The 15,010-nt window shown below is 41.2% G+C and overlaps 13 non-coding genes and 1 pseudogene across 13 annotated transcripts; all 14 read right to left on the bottom strand.

Annotated features, from left to right (window-relative positions):
- Window positions 1–513: 513 nt before the first annotated feature.
- Window positions 514–599, bottom strand: LOC123152364 (small nucleolar RNA snoR8a). The gene has a single exon (XR_006476137.1). It is a non-coding gene; the product is annotated as a small nucleolar RNA snoR8a (small nucleolar RNA).
- A 254-nt stretch (window positions 600–853) lies between these two features.
- On the bottom strand, window positions 854–951 carry LOC123151927 (small nucleolar RNA Z101). Its single transcript, XR_006475922.1, has one exon. It is a non-coding gene; the product is annotated as a small nucleolar RNA Z101 (small nucleolar RNA).
- Window positions 952–1,372: 421 nt separating this feature from the next.
- On the bottom strand, window positions 1,373–1,453 carry LOC123152019 (uncharacterized; annotated as a pseudogene).
- Window positions 1,454–1,576: 123 nt separating this feature from the next.
- Window positions 1,577–1,674, bottom strand: LOC123151963 (small nucleolar RNA Z101). The gene has a single exon (XR_006475943.1). It is a non-coding gene; the product is annotated as a small nucleolar RNA Z101 (small nucleolar RNA).
- Window positions 1,675–2,138: 464 nt separating this feature from the next.
- LOC123151985 (small nucleolar RNA Z102/R77) lies at window positions 2,139–2,224 on the bottom strand. The gene has a single exon (XR_006475968.1). It is a non-coding gene; the product is annotated as a small nucleolar RNA Z102/R77 (small nucleolar RNA).
- A 72-nt stretch (window positions 2,225–2,296) lies between these two features.
- Window positions 2,297–2,392, bottom strand: LOC123151876 (small nucleolar RNA Z101). The gene has a single exon (XR_006475905.1). It is a non-coding gene; the product is annotated as a small nucleolar RNA Z101 (small nucleolar RNA).
- A 238-nt stretch (window positions 2,393–2,630) lies between these two features.
- LOC123151882 (small nucleolar RNA Z101) lies at window positions 2,631–2,728 on the bottom strand. Its single transcript, XR_006475908.1, has one exon. It is a non-coding gene; the product is annotated as a small nucleolar RNA Z101 (small nucleolar RNA).
- Window positions 2,729–7,182: 4,454 nt separating this feature from the next.
- On the bottom strand, window positions 7,183–7,267 carry LOC123152365 (small nucleolar RNA snoR8a). Its single transcript, XR_006476138.1, has one exon. It is a non-coding gene; the product is annotated as a small nucleolar RNA snoR8a (small nucleolar RNA).
- A 251-nt stretch (window positions 7,268–7,518) lies between these two features.
- On the bottom strand, window positions 7,519–7,604 carry LOC123152346 (small nucleolar RNA snoR8a). Its single transcript, XR_006476119.1, has one exon. It is a non-coding gene; the product is annotated as a small nucleolar RNA snoR8a (small nucleolar RNA).
- Window positions 7,605–7,859: 255 nt separating this feature from the next.
- Window positions 7,860–7,957, bottom strand: LOC123151948 (small nucleolar RNA Z101). Its single transcript, XR_006475926.1, has one exon. It is a non-coding gene; the product is annotated as a small nucleolar RNA Z101 (small nucleolar RNA).
- A 617-nt stretch (window positions 7,958–8,574) lies between these two features.
- Window positions 8,575–8,672, bottom strand: LOC123151942 (small nucleolar RNA Z101). The gene has a single exon (XR_006475924.1). It is a non-coding gene; the product is annotated as a small nucleolar RNA Z101 (small nucleolar RNA).
- Window positions 8,673–9,136: 464 nt separating this feature from the next.
- LOC123152006 (small nucleolar RNA Z102/R77) lies at window positions 9,137–9,222 on the bottom strand. The gene has a single exon (XR_006475981.1). It is a non-coding gene; the product is annotated as a small nucleolar RNA Z102/R77 (small nucleolar RNA).
- A 72-nt stretch (window positions 9,223–9,294) lies between these two features.
- On the bottom strand, window positions 9,295–9,390 carry LOC123151862 (small nucleolar RNA Z101). The gene has a single exon (XR_006475901.1). It is a non-coding gene; the product is annotated as a small nucleolar RNA Z101 (small nucleolar RNA).
- Window positions 9,391–9,628: 238 nt separating this feature from the next.
- LOC123151900 (small nucleolar RNA Z101) lies at window positions 9,629–9,726 on the bottom strand. Its single transcript, XR_006475912.1, has one exon. It is a non-coding gene; the product is annotated as a small nucleolar RNA Z101 (small nucleolar RNA).
- Window positions 9,727–15,010: the final 5,284 nt, after the last annotated feature.

The following is a 15,010-nucleotide window of genomic DNA, read 5'->3' on the forward strand; positions in this document are numbered from 1 at the left end:
AGTGAACTCGGAATATAGTTGGTGAAACAACAGAATGGTTGTCAAGGAAAGAAGATGCTAGTTGTGACAAACAAGAAAGATGTATATACAAAGAAAACACTCCATTGCAAATTAGCGATTACAACCAAGAAAAGTTATGAAACCAGAAAAGCAGATTGAACAAGAACGAATGGTTTATAGGTGCTCAGAATCAACAGGTGTATAGGAGTCATTCATGAGGATATCCCGTCAGTATGAGGTATGTTTTGTAACCATTGCACAATTGCAACCACCAGCAACAAGAATAAATCATTTACCAAATCACACGAGCTTAAAAATATTGAACTAGGAACACGAGTTTCAAGTCTTGGGGCCGGATAACACAACTCAAGTCAATTAAATATGAGCTCCAATGATGACATATAAGAAATTACAATGGACCCAGGTAAGCATTTGGTTCAAACACAAAACAAAATTTACAGGAAATAAACACAAAAAACAATCATCCAATGAAGCCAGAAAAAGATGGTTTGTTGGTGCTCAGATTCTATGGGTGTATAGGAGTCATTCACAGGGTTCTCCTGTCAGTATGAGGAATGTTTTATAAGCACTGCACCACAAATGGTTCAACTCGCTAAATCAAAAATACCAGAAGAATACTAGATAGGAAAAACATTAAAAAATGTAAAAGAGCAGAGATTAAACTGCAATCTCGGAGCAGAGATCCATCTAGACATATTTTTGCTCCAAGCACCACCTGAGTTCTGAAAGTGACGCACACTGTTAATATGTTATTATCAGTATTGTTTCATCCTCACTGCGCTCAAACGCCACAAATGAAGAAACAAGAACACAACATAAGGGAATATTATCGAGGATGCATCAGATATCCAACGTTAAAAGGGTGTGACATCACAGAGACACCTCAGACGCAAATTACACATAAAACTTGTGTCTTCTCACCTGCATCAATATTGCTCTTCCAAGAAACAGCAACAAGAACAAGGAAAGACTAAATTCAAGAGAAACAAAGAATGACGGATAGGAAAAGAATGACAGGACTTGCAGCACAGCCCATGGCTATCCATTCCTGCATCCACATCCACAAACCCAACAGATAATTCATTTTACTTGAGACTAAGCTCGGTTCTAATTTCAAAGCTAATAGCTTTGTGGTTTAATTTTAAACTGAACTAAATTAATTTCTCAGGAACTAACTAGGGACTATGATCAGGTTCGGTTTAGAATTCAGGCTATCGACCATGCAAATAAAACCAATAGGGAAATTAATTACACAAAATAACCATATCTTGAACACATGAAATTACTGTACCAAGAACTAAGCTAGAAAACAAAGCCAAGAAGAAAACAACTTTTTTTTGTGGAAACGAGAGGATGATCAGATTTGGTTCAGTATTGAGGCCATCATATCAGCCAATCAAACCAATAGGAAAATTAACCTCATCTCTCGTCTTTTCCTTTTTCGTAGTAGTCCGAGTTCAAGCTACTGTAGCAATATTTACTGTCCATCTTTTTCAGCTCTGCTCCAGAAAAGAGAAAGGATAAACCAAAAAAAAATTTAACACAACAGTGAGGGCGGCTGCATCAGATTTCCAAGGTGAGCAAGAATGTGACATCACAGAAACGCCTCAGATGGAAATTACCAATAATCTAGGGTCTCGTCATCTGCATCCACTATGCCCATTTCAATTAGAAAACAAAGTTTCTATTTGAATTGATCTAACATTGCTTGTTTGTTCTTAAACTGTACTAAAATGATCTTTGGTAGAATTCTACAACAAACACCACAATATCTTTGAAAGAGGGAAAAAAGGGCAGCCCGGTGCATGTAGCTCCTGCTTGCGCAGGGTCCGGGGAATGGTCCGACCACTTTGGGTCTATAGTACGTAGCATTTCCCTACATTTCTGTAAGAGGTTGTTTCCGGGACTTGAACCCATGACCTCATGGTCGATAATCAGATTATGTTCAGTATTTAGGCAATCAAGTTGATCAATCAAACCAACAGGAAAATTAATCATCCGTCATCTTACCTTTGTCTATTTAACTAGCAAATAGATCTATTGAATAAATGAATGTACCATATAAATAGCAAATCTAATGAACATGATGAGGTGACCAAAAACAGGTCGGCTTTTTTTGATGATCATATTTGGTTCAGTATTTGGGCCATCATATCGGCCAATCAAAACAATAGGAAATTTAATCTCATTCATCATCTCATCTCTCGCCAATTAAAACCCAAAACAAAGGATTTTTTTAACAAAATTAGTAAGAACACGAAAGACATGACTGAGGTGGATGCATCAGATCTCCAAGGTGAAAAAGAGTGACATCACATAAATGCCTCAGATGCAAATTAACCATAAACTTGAGTCTTCTCATCTGCATCGACAACGCTAATTTCAACAACAAAAAAGAAACTTACAAACACATTAAAAGGAGAGACACTAGATTAACCGGCGAAGTATTCTTTCTACAAGAAAGAGAGAGAAACAGTATGGGATATTATCAGATGGAACCAATACATGATTCATTGGAAATCATATCATCCATCAACAATGCAAATATCCTCATCTCACCCAAACGAATCAAAAATAGTAAGAAAAAACAAACAACGTGGATATTATCAAGGATGCAACAGATCTCCAAGGTGAAAATGGTCTGGCTTCACAGAGAAGCCTCAGACGCAAATTACCCATAAAAATTATGTCTCCTCATCTACATCAACAATGCTCCTTGAAGAAACAACAGCAAGAACAAGAATGAAATATAAATTTCAGATGCCAAGATCCCAAATAAATATCAAACCCTAACAAATACCATATACAATAGTAGTACAGGGATCCTAAGTCGCACGCGCACCCCGCACGCGGATGGATGACCATCTCCCGTATATATAGACAAGAGAAGAGAAGAGAAGAGATGACGACATGGTGGGGTGCAGCAGCCGCATGCGTGCTCAAATGGCCAAAGACAAGCCCATGCCCCGGACCCTTGCTCCCTCACTTGGCTGGTCGATGGCTGTCTCATGGGCATCCCTAGGCAACGTTGATAACCGAACCGGTCTCTTGCAATTTATCTCCTCCTTGTAATCAGCCTCCACGAGCTCACCCAACCCAGCTTTGCCTCGAGACTCGAGAGAGATAATGGCTAGTGTTCGTTGTAAGCTGCATGCAGGAGGCGAACCACCAGGCGGGGCATTAGTTACAGAAGTTGAACTGATCGATCGAGCACCAGATTAATTGTACTATGTTATGTCACCCAAAGAGATCCAACCACCGAAGAGAGGGAGGACGTAGTACGAGATGAGATAGACGCCACTAAGCATGGTACGTCACAGCAATATAATATAATGGCATCGATCGACGAGTGTGCTCGTGTGTGTTGGTTTACTGCTGACTGGTTGGACATTTGTGCTGGCCTTTTTGTTTGATTTTGCTACTGAACAGATGGCTGTGGTTTGCTTCATGGATCGGCCAGGCAGCCACCTGTTTCTTCTTCAGTTGCATAATACATCATTTGGTTACTGCTGGCAACAGCCACCATTTCTCTTCTTTCTTTTGCATGTATATAATTTGGTTACTGCTGGCAACAATTCTGTCGTCAAACTGAAGAACTTTATATATGCATGATGATGATGCCTGGGCAATCTACATTCACAATATGCATAGCGAGCCACGACCAATTTCTTCTCGACTACTCCCTCCGTTCCTAAATATAACTCTTTGTAGAGATTTCACTATGGAGTGTAGATTCATTCATTTTACTCCGTATGTGGTCCATGGTGAAATCCCTCCAAAAACTTATATTTAGAAACGGAGCTTTAGATGCACTCCATAAAAAGAAAGGTTGATGATAAACAAGAACAAAATCTCTTATGTCGCAAAATAAATCATGCATGCATGCCTCCTCCAAACAGACAATTCAAGCCTTATTTAGCACACCACTCTCAACCATCGCAGCCAACAAAGACAACTCCGGTTCAATTTCGCAGCCAACAAAGCACAAACAGCTTGCTCATCTCGCCGTTTTATCTAGCGCCAACAACACAAAGAAAGATATTTTGGTGCCATTTACACCAGTCAACAGCCAGCCAAGAATAGATGGCTAACGACTCACCCGACAAAAAGGAGACCTATATAGTTCCAACCATTTAGTTACACCACCTCTACAACAATCACATTCATTACAACTTGGCCACGAAAGCAAGAAACAATCAACTAGCGACGAAAAAATTCTTCATCTACAGCTTGCTTGCCATTTCATTTCAACACTAGCTAGTTCTACAACACTGGCACTGAGAACCAGATCTTAAGCTTGTACAAATCTTCAGCTTTCCATTTACCAAATTCGCACAGCAACAATACCGGTCTCCAACAGTTCACCAACACCACCAGCCAAGAAATAAAGCACAAACAACCACGCCAAGTAGACAACAATATCACTAGCCAGGCATATCAACAAACGGAGCACAAGTTGCCATTTCCTCTAGTGCTTCCAAGTCTCCACTTATGGGGGCCATGGCACCATCTTCGTCAATCTCCATGGCACCTACACCAAACAATCGGCCAAGCTCTTAGCAGAGGAAGTCACCAAATTAAGTAAAAACCTCAATCTGGGTTAGGGTAGATAAATAGATAGAAGTAATAAAGGAAAATACATACGCAGCAGTTAAAAAGACACCAAGGTGTGGGTGTGGTATCCTTGATTAACAACAAAAGAAAAAGCATGATAATCTTCCTGCAAACAAGAATGAGATTCTAACAGCTCTTGACATCAAATGAGCTTTTATATTAGTGCCATTTCTGAGCTTTCTATATGAAAGCCTTTTCTAGCTATCAAGCTATCAGTAAAATAACAGTAGCTTCAGAACTATGCAAAAACACTAACTGACCACGCATGCATCCGAAACTGACAAGTGAGCTATGCAAACAGAACCAGATTGAAAAAAAACTAAAAACAAATTGATCATGTTCCGTCTGCAAAGACCGCTGCCAAAACTGAATCTGTTCGTCTTCCCGCTCTAGAGCTTCTCTAAACAAGTAGTCTGCAGGTACAAATGAAGGGAAGAGAGAAGGAAGAAAGGCTAGTCCTCTCTCAATTGGTTCATGATGCATACGACAAAACCAAGATATGTGCCGTGAGATCAAGAACCCTCCACAAACGTCATAATGAACATGCCCCAACAACCCTTCCTGGGACGAATGAGAACTATGCTCCTAAAGTAACATGCAAGTGATTTACTTGATAAGTACACGTCAGATTACCTAGCTAGAACGGATCCAGAGGAACACCGATTCATTTAACTAGCTACCAACAAGCATTACCGAGCCCAATTGGGGCCATCAAGAGACCAAACAGAAAAGCTAAGTAGTCATTGCACACAGAGGCCATGACCCAGAGCTATACCATGGCTCGATGACCATGTCCACAAAGCAAGGGCAAGAGCAGAGAATGCCTTTAAAATGTTTGTAGTCGAGGCAGAACCACGCCATCAGGATAATTACCCTCTTGCTTAAGTAGTGTGTTTGTTCTTTCTACCACGTGGCTATCCGTAACAGAGCCCTCTTGAAAACTTGAGGAGAAAAAATTGTGATTTTAGTAAGGGGAGGTACAAAACTAAAATATAGAGATGTGTGAAGAAAAAAATCGACTACAATATTATAGTCAAGTAAACATGCCAAGGTAGGTAAGATAGGACAAAGAACTTGTAGCCTTCTAGTAATATAGCTTCCACGTTCCAAATGAGAAGATGATCGATATAATGAACACCATTTAGGTGCAAATAGGCAAAGAATATCTGCTATGAGATGCAGTTTGATGCCAGTAGTAGATAAAGGATGCCAAAAGGCACTAATCATGATAAAGATCATGTTAGAGTAACATTTGATCTCAAGTAGTTGTATTATTTAACAGGATGCAAAACACAAATTGCAACCCTACAATACATAGCAGCAATGCACAATGTGCAAGAATTTTGCCTTGTAGCAACAACAGCATAAAGGTAACTATACATACATGACTCTGATCAATGTTCGCCCTTGTGCTTTTCTATATATGGCCGACAAGCTAGTAGAGTGGGAGTTATTTGGTTGTATGATCCAGAAGAAACAAAGGCGTGATGATCATCTTCCTCTGCTTCAGTTAGCCAACCGAGGGAATCAGGGAGGATAAATGTACGGCTTAAAACTAGACTCTGGCTGGGCAAACCCAGTTACAGATGTGTGCAAGCTGCTGGAGCCGGAGCGCAGCTATTAAATTGGACATGCATGCATTTAGTAAGTGAGTCCCCTCTGTTAGAAGAACTGCAACCTTGTAGCGAAATTATGAGCTGGTATATATTAACCTGGTTGTTCAACTTGTAAACTGAAGAGGAACACATACGAGCTTGACCATGATAGAGATAGTCGAAAAAAATTACAACAGCAAAGCCAAAACTACTATAACAGAAGATGCAACAGCAAAGAAGAAGCATGAAGTGCAACAGAGCATTTCGCTGGGAAGTTGTGATCTAACGAGCAGTGCTCCAAACTCTTCCGAAAATCAGGTTCTACTGCTAGCAGGTTAATGAATGTGCTATAATTTCATCATCATCCACAACATATCTTAGAAACGGGAAACCAGTGTAAACTAGCTAGAATTTTTGTATTGAGAAGATCACGAGGTAATCAAAATCAAAGACCTATGTAACTGAACAGTTCAATACACATGATGCAATGGATACATGAAGAATTATGAACTTCAACAGACCTTCATTGGCAAATTGACAAATCAAGTCCAAACTGATGCAATCATTTGATTTAATAGGCAGTGCTCCACGCTCTTCCACAAATCAAGTCCAACTTGATAGTAAACAAAGAGGACTAAATATTAAGAATCAAGAAAACCACCAGATGTTCTTTAAGAAACTAAGAAGATTTCGCTAACAGAAAGGCAGAACAGAGACACGAGGAATATCAGCAGAAGGATTAAATGGGATAATGGGCGGGGAGCGTTTTGATCAAGTGAACTCGGAATATAGTTGGTGAAACAATAGAATGGTTGTCAAGGAAAGAAGATGCCAGTTGTGACAAACAAGAAAGATGTATATACAAAGAAAACACTCCATTGCAAATTAGCGATTACAACCAAGAAAAGTTATGAAACCAGAAAAGCAGATTGAACAAGAACGAATGGTTTATAGGTGCTCAGAATCAACAGGTGTATAGGAGTCGTTCATGAGGATATCCCATCAGTATGAGGTATGTTTTGTAACCATTGCACAATTGCAACCACCAGCAACAAGAATAAATCATTTACCAAATCACACGAGCTTAAAAATATTGAACTAGGAACACGAGTTTCAAGTCTTGGGGCCGGATAACACAACTCAAGTCAATTAAATATGAGCTCCAATGATGACATATAAGAAATTTCAATGGATCCAGGTAAGCATTTGGTTCAAACACAAAACAAACTTTATAGGAAATAAACACAAAAAACAATCATCCAATGAAGCTAGAAAAAGAATGGTTTGTTGGTGCTCAGATTCTATGGGTGTATAGGAGTCATTCACAGGGTTCTCCTGTCAGTATGAGGAATGTTTTATAAGCACTGCATCACAAATGGTTCAACTCGCTAAATCAAAAATACCAGAAGAATACTAGATAGGAAAAACATTAAAAAAATGTAAAAGAGCAGAGATTAAACTGCAATCTCGAAGCAGACATCCATCTAGACATATTTTTGCTCCAAGCACCAGCTGAGTTCTGAAAGTGATGCACACTGTTAATATGTTATTATCAGTATTGTTTCATCCTCACTGCGCTCAAACGCCACAAATGAAGAAACAAGAACACAACATAAGGGAATATTATCGAGGATGCATCAGATATCCAACCTTAAAAGGGTGTGACATCACAGAGACACCTCAGACGCAAATTACACATAAAACTTGTGTCTTCTCACCTGCATCAATATTGCTCTTCCAAGAAACAGCAAGAAGAACAAGGAAAAACTAAATTCAAGAGAAACAAAGAATGACGGATAGGAAAAGAATGACAGGACTTGCAGCACAACCCATGGCTATCCACTCCTGCATCCACATCCACAAACCCAACAGATAATTCATTTTACTTGAGACTAAGCTCGGTTCTAATTTCAAAGCTAATAGCTTTGTGGTTTAATTTTAAACTGAACTGAATTAATTTCTCAGGAACTAACTAGGGACTATGATCAGGTTCGGTTTAGAATTCAGGCTATCGACCATGCAAATAAAACCAATAGGGAAATTAATTATTCAAAATAACCATCTCTTGAACACATGAAATTACTCTACCAAGAACTAAGCTAGAAAACAAAGCCAAGAAGAAAACAACTTTTTTTTGTGGAAACGAGAGGATGATCAGATTCGGTTCAGTATTAAGGCCATCATATCAGCCAATCAGGAAAATTAACCTCATCTCTCGTCTTTTCCTTTTTCGTAGTAGTCCGAGTTCAAGCTACTGTAGCAATATTTACTGTCCATCTTTTTCAGTTCTGCTCCAGAAAGGAGAAAGGATAAACCAAAAAAAAAATTAACACAACAGTGAGGGCGGCTGCATCAGATCTCCAAGGTGAGAAAGAATGTGACATCACAGAAATGCCTCAGATGGAAATTACCAATAATCTAGGGTCTCGTCATCTGCATCCACTATGCCCATTTCAATTAGAAAACAAAGTTTCTATTTGAATTGATCTAACATTGCTTGTTTGTTGTTAAACTGTACTAAAATGATCTTTGGTAGAATTCTGCAACAAACACCACAATATCTTTGAAACAGGGAAAAAAGGGCAGCCCGGTGCATGTAGCTCCTGCTTGCGCAGGGTCCGGGGAATGGTCCGACCACTTTGGGTCTATAGTACGTAGCATTTCCCTACATTTCTGTAAGAGGTTGTTTCCGGGACTTGAACCCATGACCTCATGGTCGATAATCAGATTATGTTCAGTATTTAGGCAATCAAGTTGATCAATCAAACCAATAGGAAAATTAATCATCCGTCATCTTATCTCTGTCTATTTAACTAGCAAATAGATCTATTGAATAAATGTATGTACCATACAAATAGCAAATCTAATGAACATGATGAGGTGACCAAAAACAGGTCGGCTTTTTTTGATGATCATATTTGGTTCAGTATTTGGGCCATCATATCGGCCAATCGAAACAATAGGAAATTTAATCTCATTCATCATCTCATCTCTCGCCAATTAAAACCCAAAACAAAGGATTTTTTTAACAAAATTAGTAAGAACACGAAATACATGACTCAGGTGGATGCATCAGATCTCCAAGGTGAAAAAGAGTGACATCACATAAATGCCTCAGATGCAAATTAACCATAACCTTGAGTCTCCTCATCTGCATCGACAACGCTCCTTTCAACAACAAAAAAGAAACTTACAAACACATTAAAAGGAGAGACACTAGATAAACCGGCGAAGTATTCTTTCTACAAGAAAGAGAGAGAAACAGTATGGGATATTATCAGATGGAACCAATACATGATTCATTGGAAATCATATCATCCATCAACAATGCAAATATCCTCATCTCACCCAAACGAATCAAAAATAGCAAGAAAAAACAAACAACGTGGATATTATCAAGGATGCAACAGATCTCCAAGGTGAAAATGGTCTGGCATCACAGAGAAGCCTCAGATGCAAATTACCCATAAAAATTATGTCTCCTCATCTACATCAACAATGCTCCTTGAAGAAACAACAGCAAGAACAAGAATGAAATATTAATTTCAGATGCCAAGATCCCAAATAAATATCAAACCCTAACAAATACCATATACAGTAGTAGTACAGGGATCCTAAGTCGCACGCGCACCCTGCACGCGGATGGATGACCATCTCCCGTATATATAGACAAGAGAAGAGAAGAGAAGAGATGACGGCATGGTGGGGTGCAGCAGCCGCGTGCGTGCTCAAATGGCCAAAGACAAGCCCATGCCCCCGGACCCTTGCTCCCTCACTTGGCTGGTCGATGGCTGTCTCATGGGCATCCCTTGGCAACGTTGATAACTGAACCGGTCTCTTGCAATTTATCTCCTCCTTGTAATCAGCCTCCGCGAGCTCACCCAACCCAGCTTTGCCTCAAGACTCGAGAGAGATAATGGCTAGTAGTGTTCACTGTAAGCTGCATGCAGGAGGCGAACCACCAGGCGGGGCATTAGTTACAGAAGTTGAATTGATCGATCGAGCACCAGATTAATTGTACTATGTTATGTCACCAAAGGATCCAACCACTAAAGAGAGGAGGACGTAGTACGAGATGAGATGGACGCCGCTAAGCATGGTACGTCACAGCAATATAATATAATGGCATCGATCGACGAGTGTGCTCGTGTGTGTTGGTTTGCTGCTGACTGGTTGGACATTTGTGCTGGCCTTTTTGTTTGATTTTGCTACTGAACAGATGGCTGTGGTTTGCTTCATGGATCGGCCAGGCAGCCACCTGTTTCTTCTTTCAGTTGCATAATATATCATTTGGTTACTGCTCGCAACAGCCTCTTCTTTCTTTTGCATATATTGTATATAATTTGGTTACTGCTGGCAACAATTCTGTCGTCAAACTGAAGAACTTTATATATGCATGATGATGATGCCTGGGCAATCTACATTCACAATATGCATAGCGAGCCACGACCAATTTCTTCTCGACTACTCCCTCCGTTCCTAAATACAAGTCTTTGTAGAGATTTCACTATGGACTGTAGATTCATTCATTTTATTCCGTACGTGGTCCCGATAGTGAAATCCCTCCAAAAACTTATATTTAGGAACGGAGGCAGTACTAGTTTACATGCACTCCATAAAAAGAAAGGTTGATGATAAACAAGAACATCTCTTATGTTGCAAAATAAATCACGCATGCATGCCTCCTCCAAACACACAATTCAAGCCTTATTTAGCACACCACTCTCAACCATCGCAGCCAACAAACACTAGTCCGGTTCAATTTCACAGCCAACAAAGCACAAACAGCTTGCTCTTCTCGCCGTTTTATCTAGCGCCAACAACACAAAGAAAGATATTTTGGTGCCATTTACACCAGTCAACAGCTAGCCAAGAATAGATGGCTAACGACTCACCCGACAAAAAGGAAACATATATAGTTCCAACCATTTAGTTACACCACCTCTACAACAATCACATTCATTACAACATGGCCACGAAAGCAAGAATAAATCAACTAGCGAGAAAAAAATTCTTCATCTACAGCTTGCTTGCCATTTCATTTCAGCACTAGCTAGTTCTACAACACTGGCAGTGAGAACCAGATCTTAAGCTTGTACAAATCTTCAGCTTGCCATTTACCAAATTCGCACGGCAACAATACCGGTCTCCGACAGTTCACCAACACCACCAGCCAAGAAATAAAGCACAAACAACCACGCCAAGTAGACAACAATATCACTAGCCAGGCATATCAACAAACGGAGCACAAGTTGTCATTTCCTCTAGTGCTTCCAAGTCTCCACTTATGGGGGCCACGGCACCGTCTTCGTCAATCTCCATGGCACCTACACCAAACAATCGGCCAAGCTCTCAGCAGAGGAAGTCACCAAATTAAATAAAAACCTCAATCTGGGTTAGGGTAGATAAATAGATAGAAGTAATAAAGGAAAATACATAAGCAGCAGTTAAAAAGACACCAAGGTGTGGGTTTGGTATCCTTGATTAACAGCAAAAGAAAAAGCATGATAATCTTTCTGCAAACAAGAATGAGATTCTAACAGCTCTTGACATCAAATGAGCTTTTATATTAGTGCCATTTCTGAGCTTTCTATATGAAAGCCTTTTCTAGCTATCAAGCTATCAGTAAAATATTAGTAGCTTCAGAACTATGCAAAAACACTAACTAACGACGCATGCATCCAAAACTGACAGGTGAGCTACGCAAACAGAACCAGATTGAAAAAGACTAAAAACAAATTGATCATGTTCCGTCAGCAAAGACCGCTGCCAAAACTGAATCTGTTCGTCTTGCAGCTCTAGAGCTTCTCTAAACAAGTAGTCTGCAGGTACAAGAGAAGAGAAGAGAGAAGGAAGAAGGGCTAGTCCTCTCAATTGGTTCATGATGCATACGACAAAACCAAGATATGTGCCGTGAGATCAAGAACCCTCCACAAACGTCATAATGAACATGCCCCCCCCCCCCCCCCCACACACACACAAATAAAGTTCTTATTAAGATAGACTCTGATTTTTTACAAGATCATGAACTTGTACCGCGAGTTCAACAACCCTTCCTGGGACGAATGAGAACTATGCTCCTAAAGTAATATGCAAGTGATTTACTTGATAAGTACACAAGTCAGATTACCTAGCTAGAACGAATCCAGAGGAATACCGATTCATTTAACTAGCTACCAACAAGCATTACCGAGCCCAGTTGGGGCGATCAAGACCAAATAGAAAAGCTAAGTAGTCATCGCACACAGAGGCCATGACCCAGAGCTATACCATGGCTCGATGACCATGTGCACAAAGCAAGGGTAAGAGCAGAGGATGCCTTCAAGCTCGACCATGACCACGACCACGACCACGACCTTCGACCTCGACCACGACCCCTCCTTCCCTTTCTCCTTCTCGCTTGAGACCACGACCTCTGTCCAGGTCGCCGGGCCACCTCGCCGCTCACAGTCATCGGCGACGGCCACCGCGCCGCGAGCCTTTCTTTCCCTCTTCTTTTCTGTCTCTCCCTTCCGCCAATACTTAGCAGAGAGAGAGTGAGAAGCTCGACGGCCTTCTCTGCCCGTTGTGCTCGACGATGGCGGAGCAGTCGACGGTGGCGCCGTTGCCATTCCTTTCGCCGGTCGCGCATTCCCTTACGGTGAGCGCGCTGCCGTCGAAACGTTTGACCGTGGTGCCCTTTGCCCCTCTCGGGGTGGTTCTTCGTCCGGCCCCTCAGCTTGCCGATGAGCGCCCGGATCGAGAGGAACAGGCACGGCCATATGCGGTGGTGCTCTTTGCCGGCGAGCACTGGGCCCTCTCCGGTGATGTCTTTGCCCTGTCAATTTAGGGTTCTAAGGGAGGGGATGATTCTTTTGATTTGCACCGAAATTCTCAGCCAAAACATGGCTAATACCATTGTTGAGTCCTCTGAATCGGTTAGGGTTAAGGATTCACGGTAGTCTTTACCTTTTCCTTCGATTGATGAGCCCGATGGGTGGCCATGGTGGATGGCGGCGGTAGTGATGGCAGATCGTGGGCGAAGTGGTGGCAGCGCTTCCCATCAGCACTGCACTGACCCTAGATCGGTAGGGGATGTAGTGGGGAGTACGGCGTTGCGACGAACCTCGTAATGCAAGCCGCCGTCCCCCACCTCTTTATACAGTGCAGGTGACAAGGGCCCATCACCCATAGTGGACTGAGCGCCCGATCAGGGCGCGGATCTAAGGGCCTGGTGGGCCGTTGGGCCCACACTGTGGAGATCATCCTAACAGCCACTTCTCACGGCATCATCGGCATCTCATCATGCTCGCCGCGTCGCATGGCAACCTGGCATCTCGCCTTCTTCGCGTGCTAACCAAAGTTTGGATGACTAGCTACTCCTAGACCATCTAAGTCACATGCATTACTAAAACAAACTAAAATGCTAATACAATAATATCAATATTAGTTCTAACATTTAGTAATCCTAAGCTGCACTGTCAGGCCCTTCAAGGCACTGCTACACAATAATATAGATGAGATAATTTATGAGTAAACTCAAAATTTCCAATTTTATCCTAGTAGATTGAGGATTCCAATACCAGATTCTTTGAAGCAACCTACCAATCAGTAACCACAGATCCTATGCAACCCGTCAAAAAAAAAACCCACAGATCCTATGCATACATTTATATTATTATTTGGTGGATGGATAATCACCACAACCAATATGCAAAGCATAAGGGAATGATGGCTGAGGTATATGGAATGTTTCGAATATGCGAAGCATAAGGGAAAGAGTAACTCGTGCTGAATTAGCAAATACAACAGCAGAAATTAGGAACGTGCATGAGTGTTACGCGGAGAAATGGGGGCACATACCAGGATATTCATAGGGTTACGTATTAATATGAAATGTTTTCCCTTCTTCATCAGGTTACTTGTGAGATTAGGGAGGCGCTGCGTCGCAATGTGCTACACATGAAAAATAATCAAGAGAGCAATAAATAGTGGCGTAATAATTAATCTATAGAGGTATACGCTGACACTTTAAGAATTGAATTGCACCTTGCAGTAACGATATGCTTTCTCTCCTGGTCCAAAAATCACTTCTTTGACAACTTTGTTGCCATCTGGGTCCTGCACTGGAAATGCTCAAATGTCTGAACTATACACAAGGCAGCATTCACATGGTGAATCAGAATTGACGTATGAAAAGGAGGTAAACAGGATCATGGTAAACCATAGCATTTTCCACATTAAATGGAAATTGATTAATAAGACAATGAGAATTTCCCTCTTAAATGGTCCTAAAGCTAGACAATAACTCGACACGAAATTAATATATGTTCAATTAGCATCTACGTAAAGAACTCCTGCCGTCTTGCAGGGAGAAAAAGAAGCATGAAAATCCGTATAAAGATAGTGCTGTCTATATAAAGTAGTAATAACCAAAAGCAGTTCCCCATTTCTCAACCAGCTCAGTGGCTCAAATCAAATCCTGATTCCGGTTCAATCGACCTTATATGGATACTCACATAAATCATGAGGTCACTGCGGCATTCGGTGAATACCAGCAGCAAATAATTTATGGCTATGCAACGAATCCCCTCAAGTTGCAGAGAACTCAAGCATGGCTATTGTCTTGCCATTTTAGAGAGAAGCTCTTGGCGGTAGGGCCTGTCAACACCGGTGACATGCAGGAAATTAGCGTAGAGAGGCTCGTCAAGCACATCCATGCCATCCCTCTGTAGCAAAGCAAGAAAAAAGATAGAGAGTTAAAAATTTCGACAATGAAAATCAACCGTGTCATGTGCCAA

Source organism: Triticum aestivum, chromosome 1B (genome assembly GCF_018294505.1).
Source record: "Triticum aestivum cultivar Chinese Spring chromosome 1B, IWGSC CS RefSeq v2.1, whole genome shotgun sequence".
Taxonomy (NCBI): domain Eukaryota; kingdom Viridiplantae; phylum Streptophyta; class Magnoliopsida; order Poales; family Poaceae; genus Triticum; species Triticum aestivum.